At 33.5% G+C, this 22472-nt stretch overlaps 1 protein-coding gene across 6 annotated transcripts in view; it reads right to left on the minus strand.

Annotated features, from left to right (window-relative positions):
- NCAM2 (neural cell adhesion molecule 2) overlaps window positions 1–22472 on the minus strand; it is a 504760-nt gene that overhangs the window by 119361 nt on the left and 362927 nt on the right. The window lies entirely within an intron of this gene.

Consider the following 22472-nt stretch of genomic DNA (forward strand, 5'->3'; position numbering starts at 1 on the left):
ATGGTTCTTGCCTCACTATTTTGTTTAAGTCATATTCACTTTTGCTGTAAATTATTTTGAAGACTCTGTTATGAAATCTAAGTTGGAATGGCAACAAAACAACTAAACACTTTCATCCCTAAAGTATCTACATTTCCAATTTTTATTAAACCACGGATGTGATAAATTAACAATAATCAATTTGAAAAGTAATTAGTTCTTATTCCTATGACTCACTATCAGTTTTTTCAGGTCTCTACTCTAGATCTCTTTCACAAAAATTAAGAGAAAACAATGTATAATTTTATTGAAAAAACCTAAATGTGAAGACATAAAAACATTGTTTTCACTCTTGCTCCACCCTGGGACTATGATCTAGATCAAATGCCAAATACTGTAACCTCTTTGAGTCTCAATTTCCTGTCTGTATAATTATTTGAGAGGATTTTAAAATTATTTTTACATAAAAGCATAATTCTCAAGTAAGCTGTAGCTAAAATGTTGCTCCTTTTGATACTGATTATTGTTGTCACCAACATTAACTACCTAAAAGTCAATATCTCATCAAAAATTATCAATTTACATAATTTAACTTTTAACTTTTAAACATTTTATTACCAAAAATTACTTAAAAGTAATCAATATCCAGTTTTATTATTTCTACAAATTTTATACACACACACACACACACACACATATCTGAGATATGTAACAAGAACTATCTGTAGTACAAATGCAGAAGTAATCATTTAAAAAAATCCTTGTCCTATTTTGCTTTAATGTACGTTTTTAATGACAATCTCACATACAAATCTAAAATTCTTATGGAATCATTTCTATATAAAGGCCAGTTTATATACTTTATTATATTTAATATTTTTAGTAACCTTGTAAGAAAGGAATAATCCCTGTTCTATGGATAAGGGAGCTGGATTAAGAGATGTGAAGCTCATTCCCACAATAAGTTTTATGGATCAGATATAAATATGGGGCTATTTTAACCAACATCCAGTATATGTCCAATCAAATGCAGAAATAAAATTTTATAATTTTCAGTATTTGAAACATTTTGGTACTCTGAATCCTATCATCTATTATTGAGGGGAATATAATTGAAACAATTCTTCGGAAAGACAGAGAGCCTTAAAACAGCTTTATAATATTGATTCTGCAATCTAGTCTTTAAGTATCTATCTAGAGAAAATAATTAGAAATATTAAAGAAGTTTATATAAAGGACCTTCAATGCATTATTATTTTAGTAACAAAATCTCAAAACAACGTAACATCCCATAAATAGTGGTACACCTTTGTACTTACATGTGCTAAATATTACACAGACATATTTGTCTATGGCTTTCCACCAGCTTGGCATATACCTGCCCTTCCCTTCAACTGGCTGAGTTCAAAACTAAGCTCCACACTTTCTAACCAGCCTTTTCACACTCTTCAGTTCTGGATTAGACATCCTAAATTGTGCACCCACAGCATTCTATGTTCTCTCTCATCATGATCATTAGGCAATGGAAGTACCTATTTGATCATTTCTCTACCAAGTGATGTCCATTTGGGAGTTAGAATGAATCTCAGTCATAATTATTTACCTAATGGCTTATACAGTGTTTTTAAAACTGCAAATTGAATTGACTGGAAACTAAATAGTCAACTAAATTTTAATTCAACAGTTCAACTAAATTGAAAAAAATATATTTTCAAAAAAGAAAGAGAAAAAAAAAACCTTTTTCAAAGTCAGGGACATGAAGAATCTAAGAACACACAACTGATTAAAGGAATAACTATAAGATAAGCGAAATTTCTTGATATTCAAAGTCATAAACTAAGTTTATATCTATATCTTTAAAATTATTTACAACTCTTAAGATATGTAAGATATAATTTATTTAGCATTATACTATGTTATGGTGAGGTTTAAGGAAAATACAGTTACAAATAAACTCAACCCAATATGAAATGCATACATGCTAATGGAAACATTAATAGCTGACTCACAGTAACACTGTCCAAAATGTGGCATTTGTATATAGTGTATTATAACAGTGTAATTTAAATATAAACTGCAGGTAAGACTTGGTCTTTTCCATAACAGAAAGCAATTGTCACTAATTGCTTGCCTGATGATCTCAGTGTGAATTCCACTTGAATTATCAATGTTGAATGCAATACTTGCTACAGGCAATACATACTATACTGAAAGCCACATTAAAAAATGTATTTGTGGTATCAAGCAAGAAAATACTGATAATGCCAGTCTACAATAAAACAGAAACTAAAATTCTACATAGGGTATGCTTTGTAAATATCAATACAGCAGCAAGGCAGCAATATTCACTGGTACAAGATTAGCATGTTAATGAAATTAACAACTTGGTATTGGGCCAATATGTTATGACAGATGTGACTCTTGCATAGCAACATTTGAAGTGGCTGAAGAATGTAGTCATATTTCATGTTGGTGTATCAAAAATAGTCATTTTCAAAATCAGGAAGACCTTGACAACATGAAAGCCTTCAAATGTACAGAGGAAATAAATGTTGGTAGTTAAAAAACCCACAGGGCAAGGAGGAGAAAAGAGTATCGCATAAGCAGAAGTGGAAAGATACTTTTGCCTATGCTATATTATTCCTTCATAGATATATATAAAAGAAAAAAAAACTTAGGCAATAAGCATAAAAATATTTGACCTTGAAGTTACATTTTGTTATTTTGCCTAGGATTTGTGCCCAATATGCTATGCATGGGGAAAGTTAATTCCTGACTACATGAAATATAAAGTAATGGAAGCATCTCTTACAGAGTTATATATCCATCAAATCTCACCAAAGTCCAAACTAAAATAGTATTCTACAAATTATAATGAAAAGAAATGACTTTATTGGAAGAATTACTTATCTGAGCAGAGTAGTAAAAAGTCAGGTAAGTTTGAATAGTGACAAGATGGAAGTATGTCATTCACTAGAGGTGGAAAAAGCGATTTCCTTTCTGAAAGCTTCCAGTGCCTCTTTGACCAAACTATAGACAGGTTCCTCTTAGACCGCTTTTCAGCTAGGCCTTGACCATGGCACTGTCCCTGGCTTGCCACTAACAAAGAATACAGTTAAATCTATTTATGAGAGGTTCCCACACCCTCAATTTATGATCACTTTTGCTATCTGATAAAATTCTTCATTCACCTCCATTGTGGGCTAAGTATTTGGCCTGCCATTAGCAAGGATCTTGTTAGGTCAGGTTACCAAGAAAGTCACTATCTCTGAAGTTTACCAGGTCCCTCTTAGTAACTTTTCATCCACTGCCCTCTCTCACTCCAGACATTGGCTGCACATTCCTACCTGTCCTTGTATTTGTTATTGAGCTCAATTTCTGTCCTCTACTGCAATCGTCTTGAGCACTATTCTGTTAGTACTCATGACTACAGTCTTCCTTATAATATTTAACTGGTCTTGTAATAATTTCTGTTTGACAAATTAGGGTAAACCCAAGAAGGTGTTTAAAAAGAAAACTTGATTCTCTTTCTTTAAGAGAGAATGAGAAAGATAGATCTGACACAGACCTGTCAGTATAAGTACTGGGTTATTTTTGGTAAATTTTGTATAATTGAAATATTAGTGTTAAAATAATAAGCTAAAGTTAATTCAAAATTGTGAATGGGCAGATAAGTTATTCACTTGCTTCAATATCAGAAAGTCAAAGAAGAATCCCTATAGTTTAGAAATGTTAAAATGCTTTCCATTTTGAATTAATAAGAAATATTGTTAAACTGGTATAGAAAATTTGTTAAGGCTATTGTTTATAGACAAGATTTGAATTTCGAAGGTGAATATCAAAATTGTACTCTCTAGCACAGTTGTGATTAAGAAACTACAAATAAACAGATTCATAGAATTTTTGCTTTTGATCATAACAAGTAAATTTTTGCATTAAAACCTATTTGCCTAAAATAATGGAAGATGCCATTTTCCATCTCAAGAAAAAATACCCAAATAAGCATATATACCAATGTCTTCAAGTATTTGATTTTTACAACACTTTTTAAATTATATTTTTATTTTAAAAATAATTTAACTACATAATTTTATATAAGGAATATGCATAGAGACTTTGCCAAAGTTGAGTTAAATAATCAACTTTCATTTAGGGCATTTATGAAGAAATTAGGTTGTTATCTCTTTTCAGGCCTCTGTTGAACCACTAAGAGGTTAAAGTACATTACACTGCTGTCATCACTGTTAATCCTAACAGGTGCTTGATAATAGGCATTTTGAGTATGCCATTTTCATATTTGGACCTGACATTCACATTTTTGTTACGAAGAATATTCAACCTCTAAATAAATGAATATTCTGGAACATAAAAACTAAATGTTTTGTTATTAATTATATCATAAATAAATAACAAAAGTAGTAAACAGGGCTCCAAAATATTCTTCATATTCTAAAAATAGTAAACATAATACTAATATATTTGTTATACTGTACTTTCCTCAACAGTGTATTCTAATTTTGATGTTTTCCAGTCCCAGGAAAACTGCAAGCTTTTGGAAAGCCATATGTATGGCTTTACAAAATGTAAAATGCCTTGCTACATGTGGAGTCTCTTTAAATTTTTAAAAATGCAAATAAAATCCCTTACAGCTTTAATTTCAAATAATTATGTCTATTTTACTTTTGTAAAGTTGCATACTTTTGTAACGTGTGTAAACATATGTATATATGTATATAAATATATGTATATATGAGTGAATATATATATTTATGTATATATGAGTAAATATGTACACACACATATGAATATATACATATTAACTCTCATGTATACATATATACATTTAAAGGCATATATTTTATAGAGATATATTGACATATATTGATATGTTGTACATACACCTACATGCTACACACACACACACACACACACACATACACACACATACACACATGCAAACATACACTGTATTAGTCCGTTTTCACATTGCTGATTTGAAAGGACATTTGAAACTGGGTTATTTATAAAGAAAAGAAAGTTTAATGGACTCGCAGTTCCATGTGGCTGGGAAGGCCTCACAATCTTGGCAGAAGGCGAAAGGCACATTTTCCCTGACTGCAGACAAGAAAGAATGAGAGCCAAGCAAAAGGGGAAACACCTCATAAAACCCTCAGGTCTCCTGAGACTTGGTCACTACCATGAAAACGGTATGGGGTAGCTGTCCCATGATTCAATTATCTCCCACTGGGATCCTCCCAAAACATGTAGGCATTATGGGAGCTACAATTCAAGATGAGATTTGGCTGGGGTCACAGCCAAACCATATCATACACATATACATACAATATACTGACATATATTGATATATTGTATACACACATATATTCACTCTAGAGTAAATACATATGCCTGACATCAGGGAAAATATTGGGTTATCTATTTCATTTGTTGAGAGACCTAATTATTTGAAATTAAAATTGAAAGAGGCTTTATTTCCATTTTTAAAAATTTTAAGAGACTCCATATGTAGTAATACACTTGAAAGTCCAATAACAATGTTAATTAGTTTATTATAAAGAGGGCAGAATTCACCTTAAATTTGAACAGTATTGTGATATCATATATTAAGCCTGATCCCTTAAATAGTGACTTTATTTTTATTTAAAATTCAAAATTGAACACACACACATATATATATATATATATATATATATATATATATATATATATATATTTTTATTGCATTTTAGGTTTGGGGGTACATGTGAAGGACATGCAAGATTGTTGCATAGGTACACACATGGCAGTGTGGTTTGCTGCCTTCCTTCCCCTCACCTGTATCTGTCATTTCTCCCCATGCTATCTCTTCCCACCTCCCCACCCCCATCCCTCGCCCATTTTTCCCCAACGGACCCCAGTGTGTAGTGCTCCCCTCCCTGTGTCCATGTGTTCTCATTGTTCAACACCCACCTATGAGTGAGAACACGTGGTGTTTGATTTTCTGCTCTTGTGTCAGTTTGCTGAGAATGATGGTTTCCAGGTTCATCCATGTCCCTACAAAGGACACGAACTCATCATTTTTGATGGCTGCATAATATTCCATGCTGTATATGTACTACATTTTCCTTATCCAATCTATCATTGATGGGCATTTGGGTTGGTTCCAGGTCTTTGCTATTGTAAACAGTGCTGCAATGAACATTCGTGTGCATGTGTCCTTATAGTAGAATGATTTATAATCCTTTGGATATATACCCAGTAATGGGATTGCTGGGTCAAATGGGATTTCTATTTTTAGGTCCACATTGAGATACCATCTCACACTAGTTAGAATGGCAATCATTAAAAAATCTGGAGACAACAGATGCTGGAGAGGATGTGGAGAAATAGGAACACTTTTACACTGTTGGTGGGAGTGTAAATTAGTTCAACCATTGTGGAAGACAGTGTGGCGATTCCTCAAGGACCTAAAAATTGAACTCATATTTTAATGATAGGGTTCATTTGGCCTATATTTTCACATAGTTCTGCAATAACTTGTTTAGAATTAATCATACTCCATAAAGTATAGTGAATAAGTAATATTTTATTTATATTTTGGTTCAAGTTATTTTGATTTTGAACTAACATTTATCTATTTGTATATTTATTCCACCTTCACTTTCAAAAAGATGTTGATGGAGTTTAACCTCTTCATGATATACTGCCATCACACGTTGCCTTGCCAAACAGAATGTTAAAATCCTCCATCAGAATGATAGATTTGACTGCACACTAATGAATCAAAATAATATCAAAATTTATGTCTACGACTATTAAGCCATTTTGCAGATGCTGGATACAACCATTTGGGTATAAAAGTTTTTCTTCCCTGCATATTCACTGGCACATTGTGAGTTTATAGATGAAAAAAAATGGATGTCTTAACCTTAATCTTAAAGATTCTCTATCTGTAGCTCTGGGAGGGCAGCCACTGTCCAAAATTATCACTGTGAGCTTATTTCATACTAATCACTGTTTAAATGCAAGGGATTCATGTCAACAGAAAACATTCTAGTGAATGAGGCAGATGCAAAAGTCAATAAATATGTTGTTATATAACTGCAACTTAGAAAGAGAAAGCTTCCCAGAAGAACACTAACTTAAATCCCTATTTTGTGAGCACTAAAAATGTGCCAGGCATGGTGCTTCTCACAACTTGTTTTAAGTCTTACAATAAGAATCTGGAGAAAATTTAATAGCAAAAAGGCCATATAATTTGATTTTAGGATGGGGAAAGAATCTGAATTAGACATTTTTCAAAAGAAAGTAAATAAGTGGCCAGCACGTATTTGAAAAAATGTTCAACATCACTAATCATTAGCAAAACGTAAATTAAAGCCACAAGAAGATATAAACTCACGCCCACTACAATGGCTAAGGTAAGTAATGTCAAGGATGCAGAGAAAAGATAACCCTTACACACTTTTGGTGGGAATGTCAGTTAGTACACGTATTAGGAAAAACTGTATAGTTTCTCAAAAAATTAAAAATCAGAACTACCATATTATCTAGTTTTCCTACTTTGAGTATCTGTTCAAAGGAAATTCAATCAGTATGTAGAAGAGATATCTGCACTCCTAAGTTTACTGCAGCCTTATTCATAATAGCCAAGATTTGAAATTGGACTGAAGTGTCCATCAGTAGATGAATACAAATGAAACATATGGTAGACATACCAAATGAAAATCAAAATACAAGGAAATTATGTCATTTGTAATGACATGAATGAATCTAAAGGATGTTATCCTAAGTGAAATAAGCCAGGCACAGAAACCAATACAGCATAATCTAATTTATACATGTGCAATCTAAAACAGTCAAGTTCATAGAAAAAGACAGTAGACTGGTGGTTAGCAGAGGCTGTAGTGGTAAGAGGGATATAAAGATGTTGGCCAAAGGATACAAAGATTCAGTTAGACAACAGAAATAAGTTTTTGAGATGTGCTGCATAATAAGATGACAATAATTAATAATAATATATCACACATTACAAAACTGCTAAGACAGTACATTTCAAATGTTCTCATCACAAAAAACGCTAAGCAGGTGAGGTGATGAATTTAATTACTCCACACTGTTCGACATATATGAAAACATCACATTGTGCCCCATAAATATATACAACTAAATAAAAAAGGTCTGGAGATGTGCACACTCATACATACACAGAATAGTAGATGAAAACCAAAAAATCTGTGGCTGGTGCTTATAAGCGATATGTTGTATTGGAAACAGCATTGGGCTTGCCATTGAAACTGAGTGCCAACTCTGCCAAGTAGCAAAGATGTGATCTTAAGTTTCTGCTTACCAGTTTGGCCTTATTAAAAAATTTTAAAAAGAATTTAGGAGTTGAACTAGATAAATTATTTCCAATTTCCTTAACCTCTAAGAATCATTTAACATGACTCTAGGACAAGTTTTATAAATATACATACATATCATTTTTAGGATACATAAAGTAGTGCTAGCTATATAAAAGGTGGCATTTGCTTTTATTAAGAATTCCATATTCTACTTGGAATAATAATTATTTCAAGTTCATAAAAGCCTCTGGCATAGTTTACCACATACACATGCAGTCGTTTATATGTATAGGTTTGTACAGTAAAGTGCCTGCAATCCCTGCTACTCAGGAGGCTGAGGCACGAGAATCACTTGAACCTGGGAGAGACGAGTTGCAGTGAGCTGAGATCGCACCACTGCACTCCAGCCTTGGTGACAGAGCAAGACTCTGTCTCAAAAAAAAGTTATTTGGTAAATATTTTAATAAGTTATCTGTCAAACTGACTACATGAGGGTCAATAATGCAGCTGTCCTTAGAGATAAACGTTATTATCTTTAGACCCCTACATCTTCTTAATACGTAGATAATTAATAAAGTTTGTGCATTACTGCATAGATTCTAAGAAAAGAAATACTGCAAACAAAATGTAATGTATCTATAGATATTAAAAACAAGGAACCATGCTCTTTTAGCTGTTATCACAATGAATGATTCTTAATAATAAATTATTTAGATTTAGCTAAATGGCAGCTGTACAGGCAGAATTCTGACCCAAACTTATTCTTAAATCCATGCCCTTCACTGAATCTCTGATTTTACATTATCAGTATCACAAGAAACAGTGATGTATAACTGGATCTGAATCTGTCACCTTCCTCATTGTTTCATTCTGCACAAGCTGATTTTCAGCCCAAACCATTCCATATCGGGAGACACCAAAGAAATTTTTAAGCATGTCTTCAGACTTGGTACCAAGTTATACTTGTTTTGATAAATGCCCCCTCCCTGCCTCTTTTCTTATTCTTATTGCTGAGATTTAGAGCCGAACTTGGAGTCAGTACTGATCACTGCATTCTCCTGCAGTATGAGATTTCTTGACTTGATTACGTGCTTAATGCAAGCTTTCCACTTTCTTTTGTAATTCCTCCTTTGGCTCTGAAATATTTTTTCTGAGCCTAGTTTATTTGTGGTTGGTACCTGTGACCTAAGTAAAGCCTTATTTCTTGCTGAGTGCTGGCCTGCATTACTGTATTCCGCCTGTGCCTGAGCAGGATGAAGCTGATAACAAAGCATAACACAGGCTCTGGGAACTGAAATATACAAGTCTTTGACCTGAATTTCCACTAGGTCATGAATATTAGAACCAGGCAACTCATTATAGGACTCATGATATACAATCCATTTTCTAAATCAAATTGAAAGGGCATTAATAGGAAATAATTTATAATAAAAAGAGTTTTAAAAAATCACATTGATAATAATAGGCATTGTCCTTGTGAAACAGTATTGTAATTATACTCTAGATTATATCCTATATACTCTTCAAAGCATTCACATACTAGAGTGAAATATCTTCCCCTTTCCAGTAATCATACTCCTTGGCAAACAATTTTCAAATGTTCTTATTAATATTATATTTTAAGAACTACAAATAATAGGAATAGTTATCTTTAGATGTAATAGTGTAACAGTGAAACAGCAAAAGAACTGTCATAACTAACTCCATTTTTGTTTAAGGGGCCTTTATCCATTCTTACAAGTAGGCCAGAATAATTTTATAACACTCATAATACGAAAAGACACCAATCATAATTTTTTTAAGTAATTCTGGGATTAAAGAAAAATTATGTAAAAATTAACTATATTTCTGATTAAATATTTATAGAAGCAATGTGACCTGACCAAGGGAAAAAAAGTTTCCAACCTCATTAGATCCTTACTGACACTCGGATGTCTGCAACCCTTGGCCCCACCACTTCTTGGTCCTAATATCCTCCTTTTCCTTCTATCCTTAACAAAAAAGAGGCTGAAATTTGTACTGACTTAAGATGGTACATTGGGATGCTAGTACACCATTTTCTTGGTTTGCTGACTCTCAGAATAAACCTGCTTTTCCCCCAGCCAACCCTCGTCACTCGTGTTTGGCTTTCAAGTGGTGAGCAGCTGAACTTAGATTTGGTTATAATAGGGTGTCAATTTTACAAGCTTTGCCATTGCTTTCTTATCACTAAAGCACAATATATAGAAATACCATTCACTTATCTCAATATTTACTATGAGCTCTCTAGTCCAGTTCATGGTCATCACCTGGTCATTTTTAGAAGCCCCTTGCTGGCTTACTGACCTACCAGTTTCCACTTTAAGAAAATGTAACTAACCTGCTTAAAACCTTTTAAAGAACCTACTCACACTCCTTAACTCCAAACTTTTATGACTTTACAAAGCTTTACATAAACTAGTCTATCCCTATTTGTGACCTTGTACACATTTAGATTAACTCTTTTTCTCAAACCTTAATCATCCTGAACTCCTTTGTGCTTTCAGCCCTTTGTACTTGCTGGCTCAATCTGTCTAATCACTTTTTTCTTTTTGTTTACTTTTTATTTTTTATTTCAATAGGTTTTGGGGGAACAGGTGGTGTTTGGTTACAAGCATAAGTTATTTATTATTGATCTGTGGGATTCTGGTGTACCCATCACCTGAGCAGTATACACTGTACCCAACGTGTAGTCTTTTATCCCTCACCCTACTCTCACCCATTCCCCTCAGTTCCCAAAGCCCATTGTATCATTCTTATGCCTCTGCATCCTCAAAACTTAGCTTCCACTTATGAGTAAGAACATTTAATGTTTGGTTTTGCATTTCTGAGTTACTTCACTTAGAATAATGGTCTCTAATATTCACACACACCACATTTTCTTTATCCACTCCTTAATTAAATGGCTATTTGGGTTGGTTCCACATTTTTGCAATTGCTAATTGTGCTGCTATAAACATGCATGCAGAGTGCTGATTTCATATAGTAACTTCTTTTCTCTGCGTAGTGGGATTGTTGAATAAAATGGCAGATCTACTTTTAGTTATTTAAGGAAATAACCTTTCCATAGTGGTTGTGATGGCAGCAGCAGCCCATGTGGAGCGACCGCTGGGAAGATGCTAGCTGCTATTGGGGAGGTGTGGCTGGGGCTGTGCACTCCACAGAGCCTGCAGGAGCAGTGAACAGGCAGAAGCCCCACCTTCTACTAAGTAGGTGGGGTGGGAGCCCTGCACTTCTTGGTGCAGCTACAGCTGCCCGGGCGTGGTTCTTAATCCAGGTATCCCTGCACTCTCAGGGGGCTTATTTAATGCTATGCTGTTGATTACATATAGCCTTATAGTATGGTTTGAAGTTGAGTAATATGATACTTCCAGATTTGTTCTTTCTTCTTAGTATTGCTTTGACTATGAGGGCTCTTTTTTTGGTTCCATATGAGTTTTGGAATTATTTTTTCTAATGCTGTGAAGAATGACGGTGTTATTTTGATGAGAATTGCATTGAATTTAGAGAGTGCTTTTAGCAGTATGGTCAAAACCTAATCACTTTGGATATATTTCATTTTAATATACCCATGTATGTTCTATCTCCCTAATTTATAAATTCTTTTTTCTTTATTTTTCTTTGAGACAGAGTTTTGCTGTGCTGCCCAGGCTGTGGGCCAGGAGTGCAGTGGCACACTCTTGTCTCACTGCCACCTCTGCTTTTCAAGCTGAAGTGATTCTCCTGCATCAGCCTCCCAAGAGCTGGGATTATAGGCACACATCATCAGGCCCAGCTAATTTTTTGTATTCTTACTAGAGATGGGATTTCACCATGTTGCCCAGACTGGTCTCAAACCCCTGACTTCAGGTGATCTACCTGCCTTGGCCTCCAAAGTGCTGGGATTACAGGGATGAGCCACCACACCTGGCCAGCCTAATTTATAAATTCAGTGAAAACCAGAACAATTTTACTTGCCTCACAATTCTGCTACAGCACCTGAATATAAGTAGATATGCAGTCAATAATAGTAAAATGGATCAGTGAAAACCAGCATAAGTATGTATTCCAGGTGTCATCACTCCATTTAAAAGAGGATGAAAAACACACCCACATTTGTTTGATATTTCCAAAGACACAGAATTTTGGAATTCAATCCAGTGTTATATATATTGTAGTGCATTGTCTTTCTTGGACCCTTATTATTTTGTGAAGAAGCTGGCCCCTTAAATTAGCTAAGATTTAACTGCACATTTAAAACAATCTGAAACACTCTGACTCTTTTTTTTAGTCATTTACATTTTCTCATTTGATTTATGCTGAGGGAAACTATCAAGGGAGTAAAAATTAATATATCCTTTGGCACATTTAAAGGATAATTCAATTAATGATTTCATAGATCCAGTTCTCTGTGTTCTGTCATATGCAGAAAAAGCTATGGCAATTAACTGGATTCAGTCCATGCACCATGGGAATTCTAATGGCTATGTGGAATATTAAATTAGATGTGTGCTTATTGCCAGTTAACCATAACACTGGATATGCAGTTTTTGTTCTAAATTTGAACAGCCAAGTTATGCATACATCTCAGAATATTTTTTGATCCTTGATTCATAAGCATATTTTAAATTAAGGAATACCTATATGTGACTTCCTAGCACACACTTGCTTTCTCTCTGTCATTCATGAAAAAATCTTTACTGACCATAAGAAAAATTTGGTAAGTAAGCTGAATTATTCATCTTTCTAATATTATTCTTCTTTTTCTTATTAGAATGTCTTTCCTTCATCAAATCATACATAAAATACTAATAAAAATCTTATAGCTATACTTTCGATGGCTAATTTGCCTTCTATTTGTTACATTATGTAACTGAATTTTTCATGAATGGCTACATCATTTTTAAGTATAATTTCACATATATATATATATAACAAAGCTTAGATGAACCTCTTTCATAAAAATTTCTGGAGTTATCAAAGGAAGAATTATTAGTGATATAGAAATGTCAGTATTCAAGTTGCTTTATAAATAGCAGCCTGTTTTCTTCATAATTGGCCTTTCAAAAAAACCTGTATATATCTAAATAAAATTAAAATCTTGATTTATTAAGATGTGATCTTTAAATTTTATATGCAATACTCATTAGGTTAATAAAGATCTCTTAATATAATTAAAGTGGTTATAAGGAAAAATTTTGGTGAGATAAGAAAAAATTGTACAGGACAACTGTCTTAGCATTGATGATGTCCTTATAGTTGCATCATAGAAATTATCATTTTATGCTATCTGCAAAAAATCACAGAAAAGCTACCGGGCTGCAATAACCAAAACAGCATGGTACTGCTACAAGAGCAGACATATAGACCAATGGAGCAGAATAGAGAATCCAGAAATAAGACTGAATGTCTTTAATTTTCTGATCTTCAACAACCTTGACAAATCAAGCAAAGGGAAAGGATTCCCTATTCAAGAAATGGTGCTGGGATAGCTTGTTAGCCATATACAAAAGATGAAAGTGGACGCCTTCCTTATACTATATACAAAAATTAACTCAAGATGGATTAAAGACTTAAATGTAAATCTAAAAAATATAAAAACCCTGGAAGGTAACCTACATAATATCACTCAGGACATAGGCACGGGCAAAGATTTCATGATGGACACGACAAAAGCAATTACAACAAAAGCAAAAATTAACAAATGGGATCTAAAGTAAAGAGCTTCTGCATAGCAAAGTAAACTATCAACAGAGTAAACAGATAACTTACAGAATGGAAGAAAATTTTTGCAAACTATGCATCTTACAAAGGTCTAACATCCATAAGAAACTCAAACAAATTTCCAAGAAAAAAAAAAAAAGACCCCACTTACGAAGGTCTTAACATCCATAAGAAACTCAAACAAATTTCCAAGAAAAAAAAAAATGATGCCATTAAAAAGTGGGCAATGGACATGAACAGACACTTCTCAACAGAGGACATATATATATATATATATATATATATCCAACAATAATATGATAAAAAGCTCAACATCACTGATCATTAGGGAAATGCAAATAGAAACCACAATGAGATACCCATCTCACATCAGTGAGAATGATTGTTAATAAAAAGTCAAAAAACAACAGACATTGGCAAGGTTGTAGAGATAAAGGAACACTGTTACACTGTTGGTGGTAGTGTATATTAGTTCAACCATTGTGGAAGACTGTGTAGCAATTCTTCAAAAACCTAAAGACAGAAACACCATTCAACCCAGCAATCCCATTACTGGTTATATACAAAGGAATGTAAATCATCCTATTATAAAGACACATGCATTTGTATGTTCACTGCAGCACAAATGAACTAAGACATGGACTCAACCTAAATGTCCATCAATAATAGGCCGCATCAGGAAAAGGTGGTAAATGTACACCATGGAATACAATATAGCCATAAAAATGAATGATGTAATGTCCTCTGTGGGGACATAGATGGAACTGGTGGCCATTATCCCTAGCAAACAAACTAAGGAACAGAAAACCAGTTATTACATGTTCCCACTTACAAACTGGAGTTAAATGATGAGAACACATGGACACATACAGGGGAGCGACACACACTGGGATGGGATCTATCAAAGGGTGGAGGGTGGGAGGATAAGGAAAAATAACTAATAGCTACTAGGCTTAATACATGAGTAATGAAATAATCTGTACAAAAAAAAAAAAAAACCCTCTGACTCAGGATTACCTGTGTAACAAACCTGCACTTGGACCCCTGAACTTAAAGTTTAAAAAAAAAAAAAAGAAAAGAAAATTATTTTTGGCATTAGACTGAATTCATTGATAATTGCTCTTATAATCTTAGAAAAAATTTTAGCAGCCCAATAAACATCAAAAATGATTTAAACAGAGAATTATCATAAAATGACTTGTACCTATCCAGTAATGTTTCAAATTCTGTTGCATGTGAAGAATTTTTAGATATCAAGAGTACTAGAAATTATTGTTTAAAGAGGAGATTTGCTCTGATCAGGCCTTTATCTTCATTCCAGGGGCAGGATGTTTTCCTGTCCACAATACTAAAGCAGAGAAAAGACATTTTAGTGTTGCTGAGCTGTAAATTTGAAATGAAGGGATCTTTGTGAATAAATACACTAATTTGAATTAGTCATACATGCTTTAATACTGCATTAGATTCAGATTAAATACTATCTGATCCTTACATGTTTTAGTGTTGTATTAGATTCAGATTCAATATTGCCTTGCCCTTAGATTCTACTTCAAAATACTGTGATGATGATACCTTTCAAAGAATATTTTTCTCTTACTGCTAATTTGTATACTATATATGACACACATTGTTTGAGAAGTGCATTAAGTTATACGTTATTTGATGATGCTTTCTAAGCCGTTCTACAAAAGTAGATTCTGGTTCCCTAGACTTACTGAAATATTTGTAAGTACTTTCAATTATTTGCATGTTTGAAAAGTACTAACAGTCTATTTCTAGTGTTGTACAATAAATGTTATAAATTATTATTTTTATTATTATATTATTACTTGAGATGGGGTCTTGCTGTATTGCTAAGGCTGGTCTTGAACTTCTGGGTTCAAAGGATCCTCCTGCTTCATCCTCATGAAGAGGTGTGATTACAGGCATGCACTACCACACTTGACTAAACATTATTAAACTGAATAACAAAAAATCAAAGGTTTTTAAAGGAAGATACAGAAATACCATTTTCTTCTTGAATAACTTTAAAGCAACTTACAAAAAATTTGTTTTTCTTATCAATATGTGATGATTATACAAGCAAGTTGGAAACCACTTAGAGAATAATGCAGATGTAAATATTTTCACATAGGTGAACACTATTTTAAAACTAAGCACATCACCCTTTGGACCATACATTTAGCAAAAAAGCACAATTTACATTATACATAGAATGTAATATTTCCCTGTGATTAATATTTTTTCTTGATTTCTACAACTGCATGCATTTCTTAAAAGAGTCAATGAGTTGTTTTATAAATTACTGAAATAACTTGAATAAAAATATATAATAAACTCAATTTTTTCTTTAATGTAATCCATTCTAATTAATATATGCTGAATATGTTATCTGTCCTTTTTAAAAGGGTGTTCAGTAATAGTTACATACATATATGAAAGTGATGTCAAATTACAATAATACTATGAAATTCACTTGATGTATTGTAATAGTATCCCTACTGGTCTTTCTCCCCTGCTTCTACCTTCGTACCCCCTTCAGTCTATTCTCAGCTCTGTAGTAAAGGTTATTCTCTTAAAATATGATCTGAGAATATTGCTTGCACCTCTGATCAAAACTCTCCAGTGGCCTCTCATCCTTTTCAAAGTCCTCCTTAATATTATAAAGCTCTATATTAGTGCTGTCTAAGCGCTATGCAATGGGAGCCACCTATGCAATGTAAAATTTTCTAAGAGTCATATTGAAAAAGAAAAAGAGTAAAAGTCAAATTAATTGTAATAATATAATGTAAGCCAGTATATTTAAAGTGGTATAATTTCAACCTGTAGTCATTATAAAAATATAATAGCCATGACATGGAATCAACCTAAGTGTTCACTGATGTACGAATGGATAAAGAAAATGTGAGCTACATACACAACAGAATGCTATTCAGCCATAAAATAGATTGTAATCTTATCTTTTGCAGCAATATGGATGAAACTAGAGGACACTGAGTGAAATAAGTCAGGCACTAAAAGACTGTTCTCGCTTATATGTGGGAGCTGAAAAAATTGATCTCATGGAGGAAGAGCAGAATGGTGGTTACCAGAGGCTGGAAAGGATATTGCGCAGGGAAGAATGAAGAGAGATTGGTTAATGGGTACAAAATTATAGTCAGATAAGAGGAATAAGATGTAGTGTTTGGTAGCACAAGAGGGCAATAGTTTATTGTATATATCAAAATACCTGTAAGACTTAGAATGTTCCTACTATGGTTTGGCTGTGTTCCTAGCTAAATCTCATCTTGAATTGTAGCCATTATAATTCCCATGTGTCATGGGAGGTAATTGAATCATAGGAGTGGGTCTTTCCACTGCTGCTCCAGCAACATCAGCCTCTGTGTTGTCTCTTGAATTTCCTAGAGTTGCTCTTCCTTGAATAACCTGCCCTTGCTCCCTCTGCCTGGAATGTCCTTTTCCTACATTAGCAGCAGATCCCTCCCTTACCATATTTTCTTGATCTATCTAAAATTGCACCCACAGGCATATACGTCTGATATGGATTAAATTGTTCAGCAGAATTTCATTCCAAAAGACCTCCCATTAGAAGGCTAGTGTGTGACCCTGAGGAACTGATGTTTGGCCCAGCCATATGACATTTTTGGGTGTGATGTGAGCAAACACTTTAAATATGTCTTTGTTGTTGGGCTTTCTTGTGCTTCTGCCATCACCATACAATGATATTGTCTCTGTACTTATCGTCTCTGCAGCCTGGTTATATGTGTTACTGGATCCATAGCATGGAGTCAAGCATTGCTGTTTGAAGCTGAGCTCCTTATTCAAATCTGGCTTTGATCAGTAGTTTCCAATGTGATAATTATTGTATGACACTGTGTTTGGGGGTTTATTTTGCATAATTATTATGACAAGCTGACTGATGTATCTCATTACACTGTTTTACTATTGCCCTCCTTAGACTTTTTTACTGTTTCCAACATAATGTATTTTTCTACCTCATTTTTAAAAATCATTGGTTTCTCTTGCTAATGTCAAGGAAGGCAGGTTTATCTGTTTGCTTTATTCAATTCTACATACTAAAATCCTAGAAAAGTGCTTGATGTGTACTATTTGCCGGATTCATATCGTTGAAAAAATTTAATTACAACACTAATCTCAGTATGCCTTAATTCATAGGTATGTCTCTTTCTCTTTACAAACTAGGAAATTGAAACTTGGTAATATAAACGGTGTGAGGCTGAGATCACATCATACTGAGCCTATACTGAGTTCACTGACTTTTTTTGTCTTGTATATCCTGAAAGATACACTAAGACCTTGTGGCAGAGGACTTACTATCCCTTCAGGATGTGGGAATTCTGTACTTCTCCTATCTGTGAGGTGTCTTCTCTGTTAAACTCAGAAAGCTCACTGCTATGGACTGAATGCTTGTATCCTCCCTAAATTCTTATGTTAAATTCCTAATCCTCAAAGTAATGGTATTTAGAGATAGAGCCTTTGGGAGGCAATTAGGTTTGTGAGATCAGGAGGGTGAAATTCCTGCGATGGGATTAGTGCTTTTACAAAAAAAGAAAGGAATGCCAGATTTGTGTACGTATATGTCTGTATATGCTTGTGTGTGTGTGTGTACAAAGCAAAGGCCATGCCAGTATATAACCAAAAAGAGGGCCCTTACCAATTACCCAATCCTGCTAGCATCCTGATCTCCAAATTCCAGCCCCCAGATTTAGAGAAATAAGTGTTTGTTGTATAACCCACACTATAGATGTTATTTTATTATAGCAGCTTGAACTGAGATATTCTTTGTCCTAGTGAGAATGGGGATTCCCAGGGCAAGGTCTTCATTCCAGAGGAAGGACAGAAAGTGGGGGCAAGGTTCAAGGAGACTTTAGTATTTCTGGTTGTTAGAGTTAAACAGATGGCAAGAGGCACTGATAAATCCAGTTACAATATATCTATTTTGTTTTTATTTCTTTGTTGTTTGATCACTTCCAAGGCTTATCCTCTCAAGGATTGAGTTCTTTCTAAAATTCCTTAAAAATTTTCATCACCATTATCTCTGAAATACATTTTTACAAGATTTGATCTGAATCAAATAACATCTTTCGGAGAGGCAAAAATGTTATAAAACAAGGATAACTAATAGTATCTATACACATGAAGAATATGGTATTTCATATTTTCCCAGGGGGTTCATGTAAAGTTTGAGTAAAAAAATTACAGCTTAACAATGAAAGACTTTTCACCTTTCTTTTTTAATGTTCTGTTCTTTTTACCTTCTGGATGAAGAGATATGCTTCACATTTTTCTCAGTTGCTATCCTTGAAATTACCATACTGGACATAAAACCTAAATAGTTGGAGGCAGTAGAACCAATTTGTGTCTGCAAATGAGTCATCTTCTTTAAAGTTTCATTGGCTTAAATGAACTATGGTGAGTGTAAAAGTCAGGGTCATAAGACAAGATTTTAATCACAGATATAAAATGTGTGTCTGCTATGACCAAGGAATTTTTTGAATTTCTAAGTGATTACTGAAATAAGTTTCTTTAAATGTTTAAATCATGTTCACATCTTATTTACTTTGTCCTATACATCTAATCAATCATGCTAGTAAAGCCACTGTTATACTGAGAAAATGTATAACTTGAGTTAACAATTACTTAATAAAGCACATCTATTAATTATATGGGCAGCATGTAAATAAGTAACATGATTCTGTGACATGAGATTACTTAATGTAACCATAACCCTAGAATGTATCTGATACTGCTAACTCCCTCTTTTATGCTATAGGAGAAAATGCATTTACAAATCACTGTTATACCTAAGGAGAATTAAAGGCAAGTGCAGCAAGCTCGAATAGAAAAAAATGTAAATGAAAATTTCCAGTATTTCTTAGCATACACTGTTAGCATGTAACTGTTAAATTAAATTTATACATAAAATAATTAAGTCTAATTAATAGTTACTATGTAATGATTACCTAGTCAAAAAACTTAATGATATTTTAATTGTAATCAATTGTACTATGTAACCAGTGCTTACTGCATTAATCTGTATATCACATGCCTGTTACCTCCTTTGTTTTAGAAACTGGAACTGTAGTTTAACTCCTGCTTCTTAGTAAAGTAACGCCTCTGAAATGTTGAAAATGAACTGGCAGAATGCCAAGAAATCTACTTAAGCTGAAACACAAAAGAGGTTTTGAGCAAAAAGAGTCTTAATCTTCTAACACCTTAAGTTTAGTGCTATTACAGTAAATGTACCTCCTATCAAATTATAAATGGTTTGAATCTTTTCTACTCTCTCTTAGTAATATTACCCTGTAGGTGCTTGGTTTGTGGTATAAGACTGCTCTGGGGAGAGTGTGTGTGCGTGTGTGTGTGTGTGTGTGTGTAACATTGCTTAACGTCTTTGTAATTTTGTTACCTCTGTACTATTAGATGGCAATGATGCATAATAAAAGTATTCTGAGCTTTACTGTTAGTTAAATATTTATTTACAACAATAGCTTTTTGTGGTCTTTCATATAAGGTACTAAGATGTTTATTACTATTATGAATTTGTTGCTAAATAAAATAATGGCAAACCACGCTTCAACTGCCAAAAATATACTTATTAGACAACTTCTGCTTACATCATGGTCATTTGATAGCAATATGACATGCCAATATATACAGACAAAAACTGTCTTCTTGAAAAAACTTTAAAGCAGTTAGAGGAAACGATATACAGCATATGAGGGAACAAGGAGTCAACTTATATGGCTTTCTTTTTGAAGACATAGGAGACTAGAAGATAGTGAAACCCCATGTTCAAAGAACTGTCAACGTAGAATTCTCAAGGGCAAAGAAAAACAGTCATTCGGAAACAGGAAGGAAGAAGTGTAGTGGACATTTTCAGATAAAAGAAAAATTAACGAAATTTATCTCCAGGAAATCTGCTCTACAAGAAATGCAGAAGAACTTCTTCAGGTGAAAAAACTTGGAATCTTCAAAAATGAAGAACAAAGAAATCACATATGGATGAATACATATAAAATATTTTTTCTCTTTAGTTCTTTAAATTTGTAACTACTTAAAAGAAAAATTATCATAATTTCTAATGGAATTTTTAATAATTTAGATGAAATGCATGACATCAAAAAGATAATTAGATAAGGGGTGTGAAGGAATCCATATGGTTTCAATGTTTCATATTTTCTGTAAAGTGTCAAAATATTACTCAAGTGTATTTTAAGTAGACTCTGAAAACATAGGTTTGTATTTTATAATTCCTTTAGAATCACTTAAAACAAAAACAAAATGAAACAAAACTAAAACCAAAAAATATTGCTAATAAATAAAATAAAATACTAAAACTTCAAATAACCCAAGAGAAGGCAGACAATATGGGTACAGAATGTGAAATAAACATAGTGACAAAACAGAGGAAAAATAAAAAGTATAGATCTACATGAAATAGTATCAACATTGGCATTAAATTTAATAGCCTATACCAGTGGATTGCAAATTATGGGGACAACCTTACCCAAGGGCTTTTTTTTACACGTGGCTTAGAGTTGAAGATGGCTTTTATATTTTTCATGATATACAAAAGAAAAAAATATGTCAGAGACTGTATGTAGCCCAGACAAAAGTAAAATATTTATTCCCTGCCCTGTTAATTGTTGACTGCTTGCTTAAACACTCCAATTATAAGGTAGATTTACAGTAAATGAGAAAGTAATATTCTATGATATGCTGCCAAAAAAGACACATTTTAATTTCACATAAAGATGCAGATAGGTTCAAAGTAAATTAATGGAAAATGTTATACAAACAAAAAGCATAAGAGGCCTAGAATAGATATTGGATTATTAGCTGAGATATGTCAAGTGAGAGATCAGCAGAGACAAAGAGAGGTATTTTATTCAGATAAAAGGAGAAATTGATAAAGACACAAACTGGAAGGATATATGATCTCCCAAAGATACTGACATCCTTACCTTCAGAAACTGGGAACATGTTACTAGCTGTGACTACGATAAAGATGTTGACATGAAAAGCTTATCTTGAATTATCAAAGTGGATACAATTATTAATTGCAGGAAAGTTTGAAACAGAGATAGACTTGTGAAGAAGAAAACAGAGTCAGAGTGATATGATGTGAGAATGACTAGATTTGTCATTGCAGGCTCTGAGAATGGAAGGAAGCCATGAGCCAAGAAATGTGGGCAGCCTCTGAGAAGCTGAAAAAAGCAAGATAACATAATCTTTCTGGAGCTTCCACAAGGGAACACAGCCCAACCAATACTTGATTTTATCTCAGTAAGAATCATCTCAGACCTCTGACTTCCAAAATGGCTAAGAAAATAAATTTCATTTATTATACAACTATGTCTTTTGTAATCAATTCCAGCAGCAACAGGAAAGTAATACAACATA

The sequence above is a fragment of the Saimiri boliviensis genome, chromosome 18 (genome assembly GCF_048565385.1).
Source record: "Saimiri boliviensis isolate mSaiBol1 chromosome 18, mSaiBol1.pri, whole genome shotgun sequence".
Lineage (NCBI taxonomy): Eukaryota > Metazoa > Chordata > Mammalia > Primates > Cebidae > Saimiri > Saimiri boliviensis.